The 11,413-nt window shown below is 45.7% G+C and overlaps 1 long non-coding RNA gene across 1 annotated transcript; it reads right to left on the bottom strand.

Moving 5' to 3' along the window:
* Window positions 1–3,240: 3,240 nt before the first annotated feature.
* Window positions 3,241–11,187, bottom strand: LOC108520782 (uncharacterized). Its single transcript, XR_001883003.1, has 3 exons — window positions 10,691–11,187; window positions 10,428–10,598; window positions 3,241–5,298 (listed from the first exon to the last, which is right to left on the bottom strand). It is a non-coding gene; the product is annotated as an uncharacterized LOC108520782 (long non-coding RNA).
* Window positions 11,188–11,413: the final 226 nt, after the last annotated feature.

Raw genomic sequence — 11,413 nt, forward strand, 5'->3', positions numbered from 1 at the left:
CCTAATTGCTTTTGCAGCTAGCGGGTGGTGGGTAGTCTAGGGCAAGTTCTCAGCCCTGCTTGCCCACTGCCTGGAAACAGACTCGGTGCTGTTAGTGGGGCCACAGTGGGAGTCAGACCAGCCCTTCAGATTGCATGGGAGTTGGATGAGGTCTGTAACTGCTGGCTCTCCCCCACTTCCCTGACAACCTCCATGACTCAGCAGAGGCAGCCATAATCCTCCTAGATTTACAGCTCCATTGACCTGGGAACCTCATCCCCATCCCCCACAGCAGCCACAGCAAGACCCACCCAAGGAGAGTCTGAGCTCAGACATGGCGACCTGATGGGTCTTCCCTATCCACTCTGGTACCTGAACACAAAGAGCATATACTCTTGGGAGTTCTGGGGCTCCGCCCACCACCTGTTCCTCCCCATACTACCCCAGTTGATGCTCTCTGGAAAGCACCACCTCCCATCAGGAGGCCAACCAGCACAAAAATAGAACATTAAACCACCAAACTAAGAACCTTCACAGAGTCCATTTCACCCCCCTGCCACCTCCACCAGAACAGGCGCTGGTATCCACGGCTGAGAGACCCACAGACGGTTCACATCGCAGGACTCTGTGCAGACAATCCCCACTGCCAGCTTGAAGCCGGGTAGATGTGCTGGGTGGTCAGACTCAGAAGAGAGTTAATAATCATGGCATCTCGGCTCACAGTCTGCTTTGTATTTCTTTGTAGTTGAATTATTATTTTTTTCTTTAAGTAGCAGTTTAGTCTCTCTTTAAACTAGGTGTTCTGAATTTTTACAATAACGTGAAGATATCTTTTAAAATTCATCTTAGCAGTTCACAACTTTTTCAATGTGAACATTTGAGTCGCCTTGACAATTTGGGGACCTTTCCTGGTGCTATTTACTCGAAAATTGCCTCTATTCCATTTTCTCTGTTTCCTTTTCCTAAAATTTCTATTGGCCGAATGTGGTCTATCCTAGAAGGATTCTTCATGCCTCATTACCTCTTCACTTCCTTTGTTTTACTTTTTAGAAAATTTCCTCTTTTCTTTTGATTAAAAAAAAAAATCAGAAGTTACCACATGCCAGGTTTCTAAGAGCTTTTATGAGGCACAACTGCTCTTTTCTTAAAGTACATGTTCATGTTTTATGGGTGCATTATATCCTTAAATCTCTCTGAGAATTCTAATTATTGAGAGGATTTTTTTTCTAAATTGCTTCTTCATAGGCTATTTTTATTCTCTTTGATTATTTTGGATTATCTTAAATATTTCCAGTCACATTTAAGAATGAGGCTTACTTGAGTTTTGTAGATTGTCATTGGACAAATTTTGCTTTGGGGGAGTGAGCAGAGACCCAAAATGTCATAATTTGAAGATCTTTATTCTAAGTCACCAACACTACAAAAGCCCTAGATCTACCCTAGATGTACAGCCCTTTCAGAATCTTTGAAGAAGAGTGACTTGGGCCAGTCAGTGGGCAATGGTGCCGTCAGATTGCAGGGTGAGTGTGACCAGAGCTGACCATCCCCAGTACGTTCCATTAACCCACAGAACCAAGGCCGCCACCCATGCCAGGAGCAGTTCCCTCCATCCCCACAGCCCTCCCCCAACACATGCACCCCCATCCACCCTAGATCACAACTCTGTATAAGCAAGGAGGCTTCCTCCATCCATCCACGGACCATCATCAAGAGATTCACTTAAAGTTCCTTCTCTGATGACTCCTCTCCAACCAGTTTTCGCCTGTTTCATCATTTCACTGCCATGTGTTAAAGGGACCTGAGGAGGGAGAGGAAATAAACACCATGCTCTGTCAATCATCTTGAATCAGAATCTAGCCAAGTCTGTCAAACAGAGGATTGGTGACAGGCACTTCGGCCTTGGACTGAGGGGCTGTTCAGGAAGAGGTGGGTGAGGTCAGTGCACCCCCAGCAGCTCCTCCAAGGCTACAGTGGCTGTTAGGGCTTTGGGGACTCAAGAGACATGGAGCTGATGCCGGAGGGGAGGGTCTGGTTAGTGGGGTCCTTTAGTTTAGGGAAAGGAAAGAGCAGAACTGAGCACAGTGCTTTGCTTCTGAACTGTTTTCTCTGCATGACATTAGGTTTTTGTTGTATATTTGTATTTAGAAAATTGTATCACACAGTAATCCCCATCTGTGAAAGTGTCTCAGCTCTTCAGACCCCTTCCCCATCACGATGCTCTGCACCTCCACGTGGGACTCACGTGTTGTCTGTCGCCTGTCTGCAGGAAGATCCGTGGCTCACCTGGTCACAGTCATGTTGAGATGAATCCAGCCTGGTGCTGCCTACAGCTGTGAAGGCCCACGGTCTGACCCTATAACATGCTGCCTCCCTGGGACGGCCGCACTTCTGCAAACCCCTCGTGCCCTCATGTCCTAGCCAAGAAACCATGCAGACTTTCGATCACTGGCCTTAGCAGTGAGAAACAGAAAAGTCTTTTGGTTTCTGTCAATTGCAGAGCAAAAAACTTGTTGAACTCTGCTAACAATACACAAAGCATGGTGAAGGCACCTCCAGAAAGTCTTGTTTACTCCTACTCAATAAAGAAAGGGGAGCTAGGCTGGGCGCAGTGGCTCACGCCTGTAATCCCAGCACTTTGGGAGGCCAAGGCGGGCGGATCATGAGGTCAGGAGATCGAGACCATCCTGGCTAACACGGTGAAATCCTGTCTCTACCAAAAATACAAAAAAATAGCCAGGCATGGTGGCGGGCACCTATAGTCCCAGCTACTTGGGAGGCTGAGGCAGGAGAGTGGTGTGAACCCAGTAGGTGGAGCTTACAGTGAGCCAAGATTGTGCCACTGCACTCCAGCCTGGGTGACAGAGCAAGACTCTGTCTCGAAAAAAAAAAAAAGAAAGGGGAGCTATTGTTAAATAGGGAAAGAAACTGAGGCACAGAGAAATTTCGGTATCGGGAAAGGTGATGTGACTGAGATTTGAACCTGTGTCTTACTCGGTCAGGGCTCTTCCAAGTACATCACAGCTGAATCCAAATACCATAAAGACATCACACTAACAACACATTACACCATGTGAACACCATGCTAACACCATACTAACACCAAACTACACCATGCTAACACCATGCAAACATCATGGAGACACCACTGCAGACACCACACTAAATCACCACTTACCACCATGCTAACATGCGCACTAAACACCCATGTTAACACCACACAAAACCACCATGCGAGACACCATGCAGACACCACCACTAATACCATGTCACACCCATGCTAACACTATGCAAACACCATGGAGGACACCATGCAGACACCACACTAAATCACACTACACCATGCTAACATCACACTAACACCATGCTGACACCAAGCTAATGCCACACTAACACCATGCTGACACCAGACACCACACTAATACCATGCTACACCATGCTAACATCATGAACTTAATACCACACTACACCATGCTAACTCCATGCTATGACCACGCTATTGCATGCTAGAACATGGAGACACCACGTGGACACCACACTAGCAGCATGCTAATACCACGCTAACACTATGCCAACACCAGCTAGCACCAACTGCAGGCACCCAGCCAGGTGCAGAAGTTAGGGAGTCTAGTGCAGATGAAAAGTCCCCTGAAAGCCTTTCTGATGTGGATATGCTGACACTCTGCGCCTATTCTGGTGTGAACGGATCTGAGGTTTATTGATCTAAATCAATGTGGGCTGAAGAACAGCACAGCCGCTGGTGTGATCAAACGAGCTTCTCATACATGGCCCAGAAACTCTCACGGCGTGAGGCAACCAGACGCTAAGTCCTAGAGAGACTAAAATGTCTCCCTAGTAACATGAAAATACTTCAGCCAGCTCTTCGGCCAACCATCAGTATAACTCAACAAACGTAGCCCAGTTACAGATATAAGAACTAGGCACCTCAACATACTTTGAATATTTTTAAAATGTACTCACAGACACACCTTCATCTGTTTCACATTCTAATACAGAAATGCACCAGTGGCACAGAAATGTGCCAGCCACCATTGTCACCTCGCCTGCTCCAGACTCTTCCAGCACTGTTGGCCTGATTGGATGTCCCCAGCGTGTCCTCTACCTGATAACTCCTTCCTTAGCACTTCTTTGATTTGGCACAGAACTCCCACATTCCACGTCAAAGAGGAGCTGAAGAGTCATTCAGCGAAGATTTATGGAGGCCTCACCACGCACCAGCAACCTACATCCATGGGACTGTTCTGTGTCCTGACAAGAGGGGAGCCGACCATGAGACAAAATTGCACAGAACCAAATGCATCCAAACACATGACTCAGCAGAACCAGGGAAGTCTGAAAGATTGCTGGTCCATACCAACGTCAACATCCCAGGTGTGAGATTAGAGTGTAGTTTTACAAGATGCTATTGTCGAGGGAAGCTGGGTAGAGAGTGCACGGGCCCTCTCTATATTATTTCTTACAACCACATGTGAATCTGCAATTACATCAAAGTAAAAACGTTTAAAAGGGAGGAGAAGGGGACAGATGTCTTTGCCGCGGTAGGACTGGCCGGGCCTGGGGCCGGGAATGAAGAATGAACACTGGTGGCCAGCCAGGACTGAGAACCATCATCCACAGCACCGACCCCCCGGCCCCCCACAGCCATGTCTGTCTCCACTTCTCCTCCCACGCTGGGGGCTGAGAGGCCACAGCTTCCTGGGAATGCCTTGAATAAAGCAAGCATGGTGCCTCTCAGCTGTTTCTAACTAACTCTGGCGAACAACCCCCTTCATCTACACCACCTGGCTTCTTAAAGGAGCTTCCAAACATTTTAACCATCACACAAATCAAAACGCAGGCAGAGCAGTCTCCTCCACAGTGACCCTCCTTGCCTAATTAAACCACATCTAACAAGTGATCCGGACAGGTGGTGGTGTGCTGCTTCCCCGAACGTGTGCCACGAAATCCCGTCCACAGAGCAAGCTCGCGCGAAGCAGACTCACTCCTCAGGCTCCTGGGGCTGGATCCTTCAGCTGCCAAGGCACATAGTGCCTACAAGTCATGTCACCCAAGGGAATGGCAACAGTCAGTGGGAAGGCGGCACCCTGAAGGCGGGCACAGGGCACTTTAAATTATCCACAGATTTCAACTGCAAAAGCGATCCTTCTGTTCTGTCAACGTTGAGATGATTAATAATTTGTATCTGTGTACTCGGGAGAGTGGTGGCCAAAATAATGATAATGATATCTTGGCTTTATAGCCTTTCTTTCCTCCGAAGGGTTTGAAATCATCCAGATTGCTTCAATTTATCTTCTGACGTTGCTGTGGAAAGCAAAAAGTAATATTGGCGGGTCAGACTCATACACCCCCATTTGACAGGCGGTTTCACCAAAATAAGAGCCGGAAAATGACTCATCACAAGACTGACATTTCACTCAGCAGTCCAACCAGGGAGAGATTCAAATCGCCCATCGAAGATTGTATTTGTTAGGGTAACCAGCTCTAGCTACCATGACAAACATGTCAGTGACTCAACCCACTGAGAACCCACCAGCTGCTCGTGTTACAGTCTGATGTGGGCCAGGCAGCCATCATGGGGCTATCTCCTTCATGCAGTGACTCAGGGGTCCAGGGCTTCTCTGGCCTGTGGGTCTCTAAAGCATCCACTGAGCTCCGTTGGTCGCGTCCCGCAGATGCGCAGACCACAGCGGGAAGGGAGCACAGACCACAGTGGGAAGGGAGCACAGACCACAGCGGGAAGGGAGCACAGACCACAGCAGGAAGGGAGCACAGACCACAGCAGAAAGGTTGCACAGGGTCCTCAGGCAGGGCCTGAAAGGGTTGCAACTCATTGCTATGCTCACTTCTGGCCAGAACTCAATCACGTGGCCATGACTGACTACAAAACAGGCTTGGAAACGATGTGGAATGTGCAAGAATACATACTGGGAGTCTCTTGAGCGAGACAGCACATCTACTTTCGTGCCTCCATATTTGGAGTACCAACTCCATCAACCTTCCTCAGGAGGATTGCCAAAGGAGAAGAATACATTTAAAATACATCACGCTGGCTGGGCGCAGTGGCTCATGCCTCTAATCCCAGCACTTTGGGCAGCCAAGGATCCCTTAAGCCCAGGAGTTTGAGATCAGCCGAGGAAACATGGTGAAACCCCATCTCAACAACAACAACAACAACAACAAACACAAAAATCAGCCAGTCATAGTGGCTCACACCTCTAATGTTTGCACTTTGAGAGGCTGAGGAGGGAGGATCAATTAAGCCCAGGGGTTCAAGAGCAGCCTGGGCAACATGGCAAAACCTCATCGCTACCAAAAAATACAAAACGTAGCCTGGTGTGGTGATGTACACCTGTAATCCCAACTATCTGGAGGCTGAGGTGAGAGGACTGAGCCTGGGAGTTCGAGGCTGCAGTGAGCTGTAATCACTCCACTGCCCTCCAGCCTGAGTGACAGAGAGAGATCCTGTCTCAAAAAGAAAAATACAAACAAACAAAATAAAAACGTATAAATACAATACCTCATGCCAGCTAACACACTACCTCAAAGTAGTGCAAAAAAAGAAACCAATATCCACTATGTCTAAAGAAAATCTACTTACCATCTCAAGTCAGTTGCTCTCTCCCTTCCCTGTCTCTTTTCTAAAAAGGAAAATAAATCGCTCTGGTCCTGGTCAAGACGCAGTAAGTCCACTACAGGCTCTCTCCCACCAACTACAACAAAAAACTCTGACAGCGTACCAAAAGCTAGCACCTGAGGACTCCAAAAAGTGGGCAACAGCAGGCAGATTGGAACGGGAAGTTGGAACTTGACAGGTGACCAGTAGGCATGAAGTTATTGAATTCTTTCTCCTTATCTCTCAGCTTTGTCCTGAAGGCAGCCAAAGCCTCAGCACTTCTCAGCAATGCGGAAATACCTTCAAGAGAATCCCTTTCTTTTTGACCAGAGGACTGAAAAAGAGGACCAGAGGGAGCTAGCTGGGACGTCAAGGTCCTTTCCCTGTCTCCTCGCCTGGCCCTGCTCCGAGGCCACCCCATCCTGAAACTACGTCAGTGACGGGGTATTGTCACTAAAATACCAGAAAAACATCATCCCTCTGGCTGGGGGAACTGAGAAAATGGGCCTCTGTGTTCCAAAAGTATTGGGGAACCCACTAATTTTTTTTTTTCTCTTGCCACTTTGCCCTGACAACCACCCTAGTCAGGTGAAACTGCAATACAGTTTCTCACATGGCTGAGAAACCAGAGCTTTCTAGCCAAGGACTGTGGAAGGTGCCCCTATGATCCCAAGTGTACTGGGGAATTCCCGGGGGCAGACAGTTTGAGAAGAAGTCCCCCTAATAATGTGTGTGAGCCGCCATGAACCCTAGGCTGTGCATGCACAGTACACAGAGCCAGAGTGGGTTAGTCAGCTCAGCCGCCATGAACCCTAGGCTTACCTCTAGGCTGTACATGCACAGAACACAGAGGCAGAGTGGGTTAGTCAGCTCAGGCGACCATGACAAAATACCATAGACTGAGTGATTTAAACCACAGGAGCTTATTTTCTCACAGTCCTGGAGGCTGGAAGAATGAGATCAAGGTGCCAGCAGGGTCTAGTTCTAGGAAGGACCCTCTTTCAGGCTTACAGATGACCACATTCTCAGTGTCCTCAATCAGAGAGAACTCCCTGGTCTTTCTTATAAGGGCACTAATCCCATCATGAAGACCCCGCCCTTGTGACCTCATCTCAACCTGATTACCTCCTTAAATAGCCCCACCTCTCAATACCATCACACTGGGGGTGGGGCTTCAATGTATAAATTTGAAGGACACAATTCAATCATAGCACATAGAACAAAGGCTTTTAAAACTGAACTGATGCTAAAATCACTTCCCACAGAAGGCGAGAAAGCATTTTTGCCTGAACTTAACATTCTCTAGAAGATTCAAACACAGGTTTCTCAACTTATGCACTACTGACATTTTGGACAAGATAATTCCTTGTTGAAAGAGACTGTCCTGTGCATTATCAGATGTTTAGCAGCACGTGGTCTCTATCCATTAAAAACCAGTAAGTAGTACCCCACAGTTGGAACAGTCAAAATTGTCTCCAGACATTCCCAAATGTTCTCTGTAGGGCAAAATGGTTGAAAACCATTGATTTAAACAAACTCAGCATCTCACAACATCATAGCCACTATGCCCAAGATATAATCCAAAATTACTCAGCATATTAAGAACTAGGAAAATCTGCCCAATTGTCAAGGTCTGATAACTCAAACACCCAGGACACTTGCAACTTTGAGATGGCTCAGGTGTGTGAATTACCAAAGACTTTCGAGCAGCTAGTATAACCATGCTCCATGAGTAAAGGTAAACACTCTTGAAACAAAGAGAAAGACAGGTATTGCAGCAAAGAAATAGAAACCATAGAAGAAAAATGAAAATTTTAGAACTGAAAAAATAAAACAGAAGCAAAAAAAAAAAAAGAAAAAAAAATCACGAAGAGGCTTCAATTGTAGAATTAAGATAACAGAGTGGGGGGAGCCCAAAAACTTGAAAGTAGAAAGTATAAATTATCCTATCTGAAGAACAGAGAAGGGGGAAAAGAGCGGCAGGGAGGTGGGGGTAGGGATGGAGAACATAGTCTCATAAACCTCTGGGACAATTTCAGCCTCCCAAAAAGAAAACTCAGAATGTAGAAGGTTTTACTGGCAAATTCTACAAACATTTAAGGGAGGAATAAAACTAGAAAATAGGAGAGGGACGCCTGTACAACTCAGTTGATGAGGCCAGCATTGCTCTGATGTCAAGAGCAGACAAAGATACCACAATAAAAGAAAAGAGATCACTATTCCTCATAAACAAGGACACAAAAATCCTCCACAAAATAATAGCAACTAAAATCCTCAATATTTAAGACAAATAGCAAATCAACACTATGGGACTTCAACTGCATGTAAGGCTGGTCAGCATTTGAAAATCAATCAATGTAATCCACCATGTTACCAGACTAAAGGAGAAAGCCTGATTATATCAATAAACACAGAAATGGCATTCAACAAAATTCAATACTGGTTCATGCTCATATAAATAGGGATAGAAGGGAATTCCTCAACCTGATATTGAGCATCTACAAAATACTAAAATTTGCCATCACACTCAGTGGTCAAAGATTAAAAAATGTATCCCCTCTGATCAGGAATAAAACAAGGATGTCATCTCCCACCACTTCTTTTCAACATGATACCGAGGTTCTGGCCACTGCAATACAGCAGCATACAGAAATGAAAGGCATATGGAATAGACTGGAAGAAAAAAAACTGTTTCTGGTTTGCATAAAACATAAATGTCCACCTGAAAAATTCCAAGTATCCTAGGAAAAAAGAAAGCTCCTAAAGTAAATAAATGAGTTTATCACAAGTGGTATTCATGAAAGGACAAATACATAGATCAATGGAAGAAAACAGAGTCCAATAATCCCACACTAATATATAGTCGATTGATTTCTGACAAAGCTGCAAAGGCAGCTCAAGAAATCATCTTTCCAACAAAAGGTGCTGGACAATTGAAATGCATATGCAACAAAATGAGCCTCCCTAGAGCCTTCCATAGCTTGTAAAATTAAGGCAAATGGATCACAGGTCTAAATGGAAAATGCAAAACTGTAAAGAGCTTAAGTGAAAAATAGGAGAAAACTATTTAGACTTTGTGTGAGGCAATTAGGTGTTAGATATGACACCAAGAGCATGATTGGTTCAAAAAATTAATAAAGTATAGACCTCAGCAAAATTCAAAACTTTGTAAAGAAAAATTTTAAAACAAACTATAGACTAAAAGCAATTATTTACAAGTTACATATCTGATGGAGAACTTATATCTAGAATATATGAAGCACTCTCAAACTCGACAGTTAGAAAACATGCAACCCAGTTTTCTTATTTCCATTTTTATTTTAGATTCAGGGGTGTGTGTGCAAGTTTTCCAACTGAGGCTTGGGCTTCTATTGATCCCACCCCCCAGACAGTAGACACGGTTTCCACTAGGAAGTTGTCCGGGCCCCCTCTCTCCCTCCTTTTAGAGTCCCCAGTATCTACTGTTCCCCTCCTTATGCCCACGTGTACCCAAGATTTAGCTCCCACTTATAAGTAAGAACACGCGGTATCTGGCTTTCCAATTCTGTGTCAATTCGCCGGGATAATGGCCTCCAGCTGCATCCATGTTGCTCAGAGGCCATGATTTCATTCTTCTTTACGGCTGTGTAGTATTCCATGGTGATTATGGACCACAGTTTCTTTATCCAATCAACCGCCACCCAATTTTTTTTTAAGGACAAAAATTTGGATAATTCACCAGAGATGTATGGATAGAAAATATATACATGAAAAGAGACTCAACATGGAGTCATTAGAGAAACGCAAACGAAAACCACAATTAAATGCCTCTACATACCTACCAGCAAGGCGAACATTAAAATGACAGATCATATCACCGCTGGCAAGGGTGTGGGCATCTGTAATGCACCTCCAGTGTTGGTAGGAATGCAGAATGCCATAACCTCCTCAGGAAACTGGCAGTTTCTTATCAAGTTCAGCAAACACTTCCCACATGACTAGGGCTCTCCTGAGCAGGTGAGAGTAAAGCAAACTATGACCACACATAAATCTGCATGAAATGTTTATAGCAGCCTTATTCATCCTCGTCCTCATACTCACCCAAATACCCAGCCCCGGAGAACAGATCACCTGTGGTACGTCCGTGCAAAGGAGCACTCATCAGCGATAAAGAAGGAACTGCGCCTGCATCAGCGTGGAGGGATCTCAGATGCACTGTGTTTAGTAAAACATGTTTACTTTTGACCCCATTTACACGTTTGATCGTATATTTACATGTATGATTCCATTTATATGGCCTTCTGGAAAAGGCAAATGCAGAGATGAAGACCAGCTCACAGGCTGTCGGTGGCTAAGGGGGAGGGAGGGGAGACTCAGCCACACGGAACAGCTCAGGGGAGCCGGCCAGCGTGGATTCTACGTCTCAATTGCGGTGGTGGCTGCTCCAGCATGCATTTGTCAAAAACTCATAGACTGGATACTAAAAAGAGTGGATGCACATTTTAAAACTCGGTATCTTTGCCTGGGTACAGCGGTTCATGTCTAGAACCCAAGCACTTTGGGAGGCAGGCAGATCGCTTGAGGCCTAGAGTTCAAAACCTGCCTGGCCAACATTACCAAACCATCTCGATTAAAAATACAAAAAACAGCCAAACGCAGTGGCACACACCTGTAATCCCAGCTACCAGGGGGGCTTGAGGCAGGAGAATTGCTGGAACCTGGAAGGCAGAGGTTGTAGTGAGCCAAGATCGAGTCACTGCACTCTAGCCTGAGCAACAGAGCGAGACTCTATCTCAAAACAAACAAAAACCTGGATATCTTAAA

The sequence above is a fragment of the Rhinopithecus bieti genome, unplaced genomic scaffold (genome assembly GCF_001698545.2).
Source record: "Rhinopithecus bieti isolate Rb0 unplaced genomic scaffold, ASM169854v2 scaffold_51905, whole genome shotgun sequence".
Taxonomy (NCBI): Eukaryota; Metazoa; Chordata; class Mammalia; order Primates; family Cercopithecidae; genus Rhinopithecus; species Rhinopithecus bieti.